General features: G+C 41.0%; 1 protein-coding gene and 1 long non-coding RNA gene across 3 annotated transcripts in view; one reads left to right on the forward strand and one right to left on the reverse strand.

The window, feature by feature from the left end:
* Positions 1 to 383, forward strand: part of LOC111557512 — a 36396-nt gene extending 36013 nt beyond the window's left edge. The window contains exon 3 of the long non-coding RNA XR_002737575.2: positions 335 to 383. This is a non-coding gene — a long non-coding RNA (uncharacterized LOC111557512). The remainder of the gene's footprint in view (positions 1 to 334) is intronic.
* The window catches only part of HEMGN (hemogen), a 45739-nt gene that overhangs the window by 31088 nt on the left and 2637 nt on the right, over positions 1 to 12014 (reverse strand). Inside the window, exon 2 of one of the 2 annotated variants that reach the window (XM_045043027.1) lies at positions 7179 to 11396. The exons of the other annotated variant lie outside the window; for it this stretch is intronic. The gene's annotated coding sequence lies outside the window, so the exon portion shown is untranslated. Of the gene's footprint in view, positions 1 to 7178; positions 11397 to 12014 lie in introns of those variants that run through there. 2 annotated transcript variants of the gene reach the window in all.

Here is a 12014-nt window from a genome sequence, read left to right on the forward strand (position 1 = left end):
GCCTGTAGTGGATACTGGGGAGGTCTCCTCAGTTCCCCTCTTCAGGGCAGGCATAGCTGCTAGGAATATTCTGGCAGTCAGTCTCAGGTCTCAAAAAGCCACTTCCCCCAAGGTTTTACAAAGTTTTACCTCTTCCCGGGTGCAGCCTGAGGCCAGCAACTGGTTGATGTAGGAATACAAATGCCTGGCTCCTGTACTTCAATTTGGGACAATTCTGAAAGGCCATCCCCACTTTCAAGTTCCTGGTGGGATCAGCTGAGGCCTTGGTTGTAACTACACTGCAGTTAGCTGGTCAGCTTCTCACGCCCACTCTGTTCTCTTCATGTCCCCACAGGTGTCTGTCCTGAGAACTCTCCTCAATAAACCTGTGTGTGCTAATTCTCCATCTTGGATTCTGTTCCCAGGGACCCCAGTCTAAGACAGTGCCAGCTTCTGAATCAACAAAGGTGACAAGAGGTGGGACTATGCTGATGAAGTAGGACTAGTTTGCACGCCATGTTATAGACCAGGGCTGGGATCAATCTCTCCCAAAGCACGTGGGCTGAAGCAGAGAGGATAGGGACTGAAACAAAACTGAATTGTTAATAAAAAAGAGAAAAATCATATTGGGGAGGAAATGATACAGATTTTTTTGATCTTTCAAGAGAAGCCAGAATCTCACGATGTTTTAACATTGGAAACTAATTGCGATGTTTTTAAATGTTGATGAAGAGCCGACAAGACATTGCCCAACATTTCAGCAGTTTGCAATCTTGGCCAGAAAGAACACGGGTATAATTTGTAGCCCCAGAGAGCAAAGCTAGGACTGATAGTTATGTGAAATCAAGATTTCAGTTCAACCTGATGAACAGTTTCCTAATGATTTGAGCAATATGAAAATGGAATGAAGGATCTCAGGAGGAGGTGAATTCTTTGGCACCAAGGTTCATGTTTGGGTCTTCTTAGAATTTGAAGTATATGATCTTTGAGATCCTATTCATTGATATCCATATAACATGTCCTATATTCACAAAATATCACTGATACACCCTTATCCCAATATTAACAGCAACCAGAATTGAGATTGTACCAATAGTACTACTGAAACACAACTCAGTTTCCTTTTCCTGGAATACGCTTGACTTATCACTTCTGGATATTTACCTAAGTATCAAGGGGAACAAATGTATCTTGTCTTAGATATAAAGATGCCACTAGCAAATCCTGTACAGATATCACATCATGATAACCTCTAGCATTATATTCTAGCATGTCAGAGATGGAAGCATCTCAAAGATCATGCAGGCCTGTTCCATTTAATGGGAGACACAGAGAGGGGAAGGAACTTAAATTACACAGTAAAACCATGACCAGGATCTGGATGTCTTTACTCTTGGAGCACAGTTCTTCCCACTGCAACTCAAATGACATATTTTGTTGTCATTAAGCTGAAATAATTCCCCATCACCCAGCTATCCCAGAATGACAGTACTTCTGGTCTAATGGACTTTAAGGTTCTAGGAGGAAGCCAGTCTCTGGAGGCCATTCCCTTTCAGTGGCCTAGAATGCCCAACTATTTATAGAGATAGTTTCTTTGATTATGTTTAGTGGTTACTTGTTTTAAAGGTATTAGGTCCACATGGTTCCAAATTCAGTGTTCTTTCCACGATGTCACTATGCCTGGAAAAAAAACGCCATGGTTTTAGCCACCAGGAGCAGGATGAAAGGTACAAGTGGGCCTGGAGGGCAGGCTGAGCCACTGAACCATGGCTTCTTCTTTTTTTTTTTTTTTTTTTTGTTTATTTCAACGTTTATTTTATTTATTTATTTATTTTTTTTGGGACAGAGAGAGACAGAGCATGAACGGGGGAGGGGCAGAGAGAGAGGGAGACACAGAATCGGAAACAGGCTCCAGGCTCCAAGCCATCAGCCCAGAGCCTGATGCGGGGCTCGAACTCACGGACCACGAGGCCGGACCTGGCTGAAGTCGGACGCTTAACCGACTGCGCCACCCAGGCGCCCCGAACCATGGCTTCTTAAATTCCCTAGTAGGACAGAGCCTGCAGAGGGACTGATTGGCCCAAGCTATAAAGAGAAGAGGGACTCAACAGGGAGATGACCACCTTGAAACAGGACTTGTCTCATCGTGCTCCTTCATCCCATACCTCTAATCTGACACAAAGCCCTTTTGAGTCTTCCTGAGAAATATTTATCCTGCCTGGCCCTCCCTCTTTCCTCTCACAGAAAAACAACAACAACAACAACAACAAAGACACAAAAACCTGATTTGGACTTGAGTTACCCCACATGTAGGTTATTGTCACAGGCTTTTAGTTCACTTCCTCTGGGTTGCAGGAATAGTCTAAACCGAAATGAGCATGTATTACATCTGGTTTTCATTTATAGCATGTGTGTAAATTATGCTGGTCTTTTAAAAAGCCTAGATTTTTACCCTTCAACTCCATGTAGTAAAAGAAACTCCATAAGTGCCACGCAAAGACTTGCTCCAGCTCAGAAACAAGGCTGGTCACCAAAAAGAAGAAACTTGCTCAGAAAATGGATAAACAAGTTGCATTGTATTTATACATTAGTATACTCTTCATTAATACAAAGAAGTGAGCTACTGATGCACCCAGCAACCCAGATAAATCTCAAAAGTACCATGTTGAGTGAAAGAAGTCAGATATAAGAGAGTACCCGTAGTATGATTTCATTCATATGAAGTTCAAGAACAGGCAAAATCATCTCCTGGGGATATAATTTGGGATAAGGGTTGCCTCTGATAGGGCATGGGAAGGGATACAGGGGAATGTACTTTCTAACTTGATTGGGGTGTTGGTCATACATGGGTATACCTTTGTTAAAACTCACCAACTATATGCTTAACACCTGTACATTTTTCTGTGTGTAATTATTCCTTAAATTAAGAGGCTGTTGTAGAAAGAAGAACCCAGATGTCTGGTGAAAAACAATGGCTTCCTAGTAGTCCCCTGCCCTCTCTCAACTTCTCACTAAAAAACATCTGAAGAATTGGGGAAATTCGGAGCCTCCCAGCACCATACAAAATCTGACAGACATGCAATGCCAGCATCTTGGCATCATTTCTTCTCCTTTAAAGTACATGTTGCAGCTGGATTAAGAAAATCATATTTTAAAAAAAGGAAAGAAAATCATATCCTACCACTTTTTTTAAGGTATCTCCAGGCTATGATACTTCTTTTAAAATAAAAAATTTTAAGTTCATTTATATATTATGAGAGAGAGACAGAGAAAGAGCATGAGCAGTCAGGGGAGGGGGGTGGCAGAGAGAAAGGGAGAGAATCCCAAGCAGTCTCTGCACCCTCAGCACAGAGCCCCAGATGGGGCTCAAACTCACCAAATGCAAGATCATGATCTGAGCTTAACTGACCGAGCCCCCCCGGGCGCCCCATGTCCTACCACTTTCATTCCCTGAGCAGATGCCTGAGAAAGGGTATGAAGCTCCGTGGCCCCTCCCACACCATCTGTCCTCTGCCAACTCTGGGGACATCCAGCCCTTTGGGAACAGATCTAAGGCAGCCAGAACACCATTTCTTAGTATCCACAGCCACCAACACGAGCCTCCTCTGCCAGCTTGCTCACTGTTTAAATTTCATTTGTTTCAGATTTAATACACCAGACAGTTTTTAACACCAAATAGGTCTATAGCACTTGTTACCCAAACAGCAGCTCCCGCCCCGCCCTTCCCAGCTCTCTCCCCATCCTCCCCAGACAGGGCTTCCAGTTCTTTTAGTTGTTGCCTCTGGTGTTTGCCTCCTTTTATATAAATAATGTGGTTATATCACTCTTTGGGTTTTGTTTTTATTTGACACATTAACTGTTACTATTGACTTCCTACTATGGAAAATAGGAATTTCGCTCTCTTACACCCTCACTCCTGCACAGCTTTGACTACCCCTCCTTTCAGTACTGGTTATTTATGTTAATGTGCCTTCATGTTTGCAGATAAGCCACCTAAAAAACTGTATTTCTTGTACAACTTTTTATTTTTCCTGGAGTTAAGAATTACCTCCTTTCATTGTTTTCATTTCTCCATCAGAGCTATGAAATTCTCTCTCAGTGTGCTTACACAGGAGGTGATCCTTGTTTTCATTTTCCAGTATCCTCCTGGAGCCCTCTGACCTCTTGCTCAATCTGTACTGGGTTGCTCTTGAGGCCTGCCATACTGCTACCCTTGTGGGAGTATATTCTCCAGGAGCTTCATGAGGAAGAGTGCATGCAGGGTTACTATTTTGAGATCTTTAATGTCTGAAAACATTTTTAGTCTTCTCTCACTCTTGAATGATCATTTGACTGTATGTTAAGTACTTAGAGGACAATCCTTTTCCTCAGAATTTTCTCATAAGGCATCAATTACGCCACTGTCTTCTAGCTTCCCATGATCTATTAAGTCACATAACGTTTGATTAAAAATTTTTAATGTTTATTTACTTTTGAGAGAGAGAGAGAGAGAGAAAGAGCGCTCAAGTGGAGGAGGGGCAGAGAGAGAGGGAGACACAGAATCCGAAGCAGGCTCCAGGCTCCGAGCTGTCAGCACAGAGCCTGACAAAGGGCTCAAACCGAGGAGCTATGAGATCATGACCTGAGCCGAAGTTGGACGCTCAACTGTCTGAGCGCCCAGGAGCCCCATAACATTTGATTTTTGATCATTAGGATACTTTTAGGATCTCTGGTTTTTGGAAATCTCATCACACTATGATTTGGTGGGCCATTTCAATCTGAAAATCCAAAGGAACTATGTTTTTTCCCTTAGGATACTTTCAGGATCTCTGTTTTTTTTGGAAATCTCATTACACCATGATTTGGTGGGCCATTTCAATCTGAAAATCCAAAGGAACCATGTTGCATTATTGCTTGATAAGTTCATCCTTTACAGCTATAGGTACTGAACATACCGACATTTGAGGGTCTCTCAGTGGAAGTACCAGCTTGCTTCCTGATCACCACAGATGATGCCCCCTAGTCTTTAAGACCTATCAATGCACACAGAGTTTCCACTCATATTTTTAGTGCCTCTCTTGTAAATATGGATATTCAAGAATGATCAGATGCTCAGGAAAGACTAACACAAGAGCCAAAAATCTGAGTTAGTAAAAAGGAATGTAGAGAAAATGAACACAATTCAGATATGATAATAAAACTATCTCCTCAAAGAAAAGATGTTACATCAGTGAAATAAAAACAGGATGCTACGAAAAATGAACAATTATAAAGAAGAAGAGAAAGCCCTCGGATATTAAAAATGTTATAGCTAAGATAAAAACAAATCTGGTTATTTTAGATATTTTCTCTTAAATCAGTCACTTTCCCCTAAAAAGAATCCTCCAATCTTCTGCCTTTGGAGATCAGCTAGTAGTCTTCTGGAACTAAGTGGGGGAAGGGGAGTTGGAAGGATATCTCATAGTTTGGGATGCAGATAGACTTCTACTCAATTCTCTCCATTTTATTCTTCTCTCTGTCTTGAATTCTGATTAATCTAATACTGGACCTCCTGGGCTGTCCTTTAATCCTATTTTGCCTATAGTAAATTGTTTTCTTTTTGTTCTGCTTTCTGGAAAAATTTCCTCAACTTTACTTTCGAATCCTTTTAAAGATTTGGGAGGGGATGGCACTAAGCATATGAGTTAAACCCATCACCATTATCAAACTGCAGAGCATTTCTGCCACTTCAAAAGAACTGCCATACTCATTAGCACTCACTTCCCATTACTCCCAGCCCTTGGCAACCACTAGCCTACTTTCTGCCCCGATGAAGTTGCCTATTTTCACATTTCACATAAATGGAATCGTATCTGGCCTTCATGTCTGGCTTCTTTAATTTAGCATAATATTTTTAAGGTTCATCCATGGTGTAGCATCTATCAGTACCACATTCGTTCTTATGGCTGAAAAAAATTCCATTGTATGCATATACCATATTTTGTTTATTCATTCATCAGTTTAGGGACATTCGCTTTATTTACACCTTATGGCTATTATGAATAACACTGCCATAAACATTCATGTGCAAATTGTGCATGAACGTATATTTTCATTACCCTGGGTACATACCTCGGGATGAAATTGCTGGCTTTGTTTAGCTTTTTGAGGAACTGCCAAGCTGTTTTCCAAAGCAGCTGCACCATTTTACATTCCACCAGCAATGCACAAAGGTTCCAATTTTTCTACATCCTCACCGACACTTGTTGTCCATCATTTTTATTATAGCCATCTTGGTGGGTGTGAAGTGTTGTATCATTGTGGTTTGGGTTTGCATTTCCCAATGCCTACCGATATTGAGCTCCTTTCATGTGTTTGTTGGCCGTTTCTATGTCTTTTCGGAGACATGTCTGTTTACAGTTTTTGTTCATTTTTAATTGGGTTGTCTTTTTGTTGTCGAGTTCTAATAGTTCTTTTTATATTCTAAATACAAGTCCCTTATTAGATATATGATCTCCAGATATTTTCTCCCATTCCATGCATTGTCTTTTCACTTTCTTCATGGTGTCATTTGAAGCACAAAGTTTTAAATTTTGATTAAGTCAACTTTATCTTTTTTGTTTGTTTCTTTGGCTTTTGGTGTCACAACTAAGAAAGCTCTACCTAATCCAAGGTCATGAAGATGAACTTGTTTTCTTCTGAGTCTTATAGTTTTAGCTCTAACATTTAAGTCTATGATCCGCTTTGAGTTAATTTTTGTATATCCTGTGAGGTAGAGATTCGACTTTATTCTTTTGCATGTGGATATATAATACTCCCAGCACCACTTCTTTAAAAGACTATTCTTTCACATTGAATTGTCTTGGTGCCCTTAAGTTTTCAACCTTGTCGTTAGTTGAAAACTGACTGACAACGATCTTTAAAAGATAATACACCTGGTCATGATATCACTGTTCTTGAGTTCCAGCCTTGTGTCAGGCTCGGTGCTGACAGCTCGGGGCCTAGAGCCCACTTCGGATTCTGTGTCTCCCTCTCTCCCTCCCCCACCCCGTTCGCATTTTGTCTCTCTCTCCTTCAAAAATAAACATTAAATTTTTTATAAAAAGATAATATACCTAATTTAGGCAAGGGTGAGGGAAAATTTTACACGATGCTAATGGGAATATAAAAGAAATCCAGCCTGTTAAGGGCAATTCACTGTGCACATCCAAATTTGAAATATATACACTTTGATTCAGGAATTGTACTTCCAGGAATTTATTTCAAGGAACTAATTGTACAAAGATGTTGTGCATAGTGGTGAACAACTGGAAATAGCCTAAATGGCTATGAGTAGAAGACCAGGTAAATAAATTATGCCACATCCATACAATGAAATATGATGCAGACTGTAAAAATGGAGATAAACAAATTTATGAACAAACAAACAAACAAATATGATGGAGACCTAGATTTATTGATTTGGAGCTATTTACTGCTAAGAGAAAAAGGAAAACATGTCACAAACCACCACTTAGAGTAGGATTCCATTTATATATTACGTATTTTACGTGTGCATCTACATTCATAGAGATAGCTCGGGAAATATTCACAAAAATGTTAACAGTGGTTGCCACTAGGTAATGGGATTTGGTTGGCTTGTATTTTCTTCTTTATACTTTTTTGCATTGCATGAATTTGCTACATGAATATGTATTGTCTTTATATTCAGAAAAAGAAAAGCTATTTTCATTTTGTAGAAGAATGTCCTCAAGGAATGTATATTGTGGAAGACTCTTCAGTTGCATGGAAATGTGTTCATAATATATTATTGTTAACCAAAAAAAGCAGGTTACAGTATCATCCCACTTATCAAAAAAATTTAATGTGATATATACAGCATTTCCTAGATACTATGATTTTTTTTCACTATTTGCTATTTCTGAAATAAGGATGTTTCTCATAATCAATATGAATATTTAATGTAGTAGGCTCCCCCCTCCTCACCCTCCTGAAAAGCTGTTATTAATGAGATGATGCTTCTGGCAATCTGAGACTTTAGAAAATGCCATATGTGTGTAGAGAAAAGACTGGAGGAATAGACACCAAAACATGAGCAGTGCTTAGCCCTGAATTGAGATTTTAATTTTTTCTTTTCGTTAAATATAGTTTCCAAGTTTTCTATAGTGTGTACATAGATAAACATTAAAAAAAAAAAATAAGCCACCCAGGAACCTGACTGCTGTGCTTTTCAAGGAAGAAGTAGAATGGGACTTACGGCCTTTACAAAAAAAAAAAAAAAAAAAAAAAAAAAAAAAAAAATCCTAGCAAACTAGGGAGCACATATACTGCCAGAGTAGTGTCAGAGTCTAGAGTGAGGGAGGAGTACCTTGCGTGCCCACCAAGGGGCCCTGGCCGGGCAGGAGCTGGCAAAGCAAGCTTCAGAACAGATGGAAAGTTCAATCAACAGGAACAGGACTCTGAGATCAGTCTTAGTACTGTGTGGACAAGGAAATCCCTGTGAGGTAGAGGAGAGGGTCCAGATGGTGGGGACGCTGGCTAATTATGGAGAGGGATGCCCAACACTGTGGGGCCACTCAGATATTTTCCAGGCTAGCTCATGGACACGTTCCCAATTCCTCACGAGAGACCAAGGACTGAGTCAAACAGAAAATAAGTCCACCCCCTTTGAGAGTGAAAACTTATGTAGGTTTGGGTGAGCCCTTCTCTCAGCCAAAGGCACAGGGTCCCTTCAGGAGATGAAGGACATGGAGCAGAGGTGAAGGACTGAAGGCCACAGCAGAACTTCAACAGCCTCTGAGGAGGCCAGCAAGCTCTGTGTCTCTGTTTAGGGTAAGGGAGGGACTTGGGCTTTGGGGGACTTGTGCCCAGGACACAGAGGAGAATGCCAGGCATTGTGCCAGGTAGGAGCTTCACCTACACAATCAGGTCTAATCCTCACAACAGTCCCCTGATGAGCAACCTGAGGCTCAGAGAGGTTATGTGGTTTGTTCAAAGGCACACAGCCAATAAATGATGGAACACAATTCCCAACTCAATGGAGTCCCTCTCTGAAAAGGGAAAAACTGAGCAGAATTAATACTCACACTAAGTATAAATATTGTTTGTTTACAAAAAATATGAATACACAGGTGGACAAACACTGCAAGGATATATGCCTTAATGGTGGAATGGTGGATATGTCTCAGTGGTAGGAATTTAAATTTTAAATTTTATTGTCTGGGCTTTGGTGTTTTGACTTTTTTTTCTTTTTTCTTTTTTTTCCCTTTCCACCTCCTCCATGATGAGCATGTAAATCTTCTTAAAGCAGAGAAAACAAAAACTTTCTTCAGAAGCAGTTGTGAGGACTAGTGGATCAAAGTAACAAGAGTGAATTATAGTGAGACCTTAATGACAGAGAAATCCAGGTTCTTACTGGCTACGTGAGTTCCACTTGGCTTCACTGAACCTGTTTCCTAAACAATGAAAGGGGATCATAATCTTGTCCCAGTGAGCTGTTGCCAGGATTAACTGAGATGCAATGTACATGAAAGTCCCAAGCACAGTACTTGGCATAAGGATGGTGTTTAATAAATATTAAACTTGACGAGTCATAGCTCTTCATGCTGCACCAGGAAGGCCTAGCACTTACAGCTGTTTCAGAGCAGAGAGGAATCTGGTTTCTTTGGCAGGGGCCCCTTACTAGACCTGCAGCTGCCTACACACCTGACACTCTTCTCCTTCTCCGTTTTTACCATCTGGAGACTCATAGGATCTCATTCCTTACCCCATTTTCATCTAACTGTTTGCCTTTTTCTCCCTTTGTTTCAAGAATCTCAGCTGCCTAGACAGTATTTTTGAATACATGTGACATTCTTTTCAACCTAACAAACATTTGCAGAGCACCTGTGTCCTAAAGATGGCCCCAGACTTCTACTCTCCATACCCTCAGAAATACTTGAGCTCATAGTCTATTTGTATGAGCTCACAGTCTATTTGAGAATCTATAGATCCTTCGACTCCCAGTTGGGGTCTGACTGCTGTAGCAGGTACACACAGGGTGTTGTGGAAACCCAAAAGGCAGATTTGCCAGTGTATGCACATATGCATGGGAGAGTAGGGGGAGAATAAAAGTATTCAGTATTTAAAGAACAATGATTTCTATATCACACGTCACACGTCAGCTTCATAGTATCTTCACTAAAGAGAAAATGTGCCCGTTCTGCTAAACTGGCTTCAAAGCCAGTCACACCAATGCTCGAGTGGGGCTGTTTCCTCCCGTCTTCAGATTTATTCAATTCTGTTCACAGCCACAAAGTTTGTGGAAGGCTCCGGTCATCTGATGATGTTGCTGAGGCAGTGGGGTGGAACAGGGCCAAGGAGTTACAAACTAGCTCAGAGTGTTCTCCTTGGACATTTTGGAGCTTATTGGAATACACATTCTGATTAACGGGCAGTTCTAGGACTCAAATGAGTGCCCAAACCGGGCATTATTTGACAGATTTTTAAAAACTTATTAGGCAAATGTTAACATTAATGGGAGCAAAAAGAGATTCACCCATAGTTCAGACTCCCTAAGAAACTAAGTGGTTTTCACTTTTGCTTATTCTCTTCCGGCCCTTGTTCAAATCCGTAAATTCCTGGACATGGTAATCATTGTAGATTAGATACAATTATATATTCTGCTTCTTTCTTACACCCAGATGCATACTCAGAATGATGTTAAGTACAGCAACACTCAAAACTAGGGCACTGTGACAACAGCCCCTTCAGGCCTGTGGACTGACCGTCCAGTGGAAGATGTTGGCAGGGCAATGAGACACACCCTGTTCTGCCTGTGTTATTTATGCCTCTGGCAGTGAAGCCCCTGACAAAGAAGCATGTCACTGGAACACATGCTCTTTGTTCACAGAGGTGCATGCCAGCACCGGCTGTGTCAGAAGGGACAGTACCGGGTTTGTAGTCTCTCCTCCTCTGGCTCTTTTGCTTTCTTTTTATTTGCTTGCACATTGTGGCTATGTTTATTAATTACTTTGTAGCTTAATCTTATAAAACAGACATTTATCCTGTGAGCTACGTAGCATGGGGAAAGAGGCCTTCATAGCCTTGCGTTGGTTATAAAGAGAGGACAGGATCTCAAGATTTGCCCCTTTTCTCCCCAAGGATCAATACCACCTCTCCCATGGGCCACCAGGTTACCACTCTCTCTGGCACAGAGCTACCATGTTCCAGTCTCCTTCAGCATCTCTCCTTTGCCTGCGACGTGGACACCTGCATGCTCCGTTTGGTGTTAAAGGCTGGCTACAATTGCTCTCAACCTCCTGTTCAAAGCAGGCCCCATGCTCTGACTTCATTTCAGTTGGACCGATGGTGTAACAGAAAAAAGATGGCAGACTTTGGAGTCAGACTCCTCTGGGTTTAAATCTTAGCTCTGCCTCTTAAGCCATGCAGCTTAAGGACCCAGAGCTTCAGTTCCTCATCTGTAAAATGATTAAAACACAGTCCACTTCACAGGGTTTGAAGATTACATGAGACAGAACACATTCAAGTCCTAAAAGTGAGTAGCTCAATTATTGCTTGTTAGCTCATGTAACTGATCTGCTAGTTTTTCATAAAAGCCTTTATTTTATGGCCCTGTGGTTCTCATAACCTTATAGTTACAGACCTCCTGTGCCATCCTGAAGACTACTTCCCTCACAGATTTTCCGGTCACGGAGATGTCTGCTAAGACTGACATTTGATATACGACACTCAAGAAACAACGCACTAAAAAGTTTCTGCCTTTTCCCAAAATGCTTCTAAAACTTTTTTTGCTTTGAAATTTTAATTCGATACTTTAAAAATTGGTATAGGTGGTTTCGTTTGCCACTAAACGAACTCAGGTAAAATGGAAGGGATTGAGTCTGTCTTAACTTGAAGAAAACCTTGTTAATGCATAGAATTGTGCATTTTTCTCGATTCATAAGTTGTTGTCAATCTTTGGAGTCTGTCTATTAAGATTGTATCTGACTTGACCCGTGACATATTTACTTATTTTAAGCTGAATACACCCTGAAGTGACTCCCCGGAGGTCTGCAAAACAAACTTAGTGCTCTAAC

This window comes from Felis catus, chromosome D4 (genome assembly GCF_018350175.1).
Source record: "Felis catus isolate Fca126 chromosome D4, F.catus_Fca126_mat1.0, whole genome shotgun sequence".
NCBI lineage: Eukaryota > Metazoa > Chordata > Mammalia > Carnivora > Felidae > Felis > Felis catus.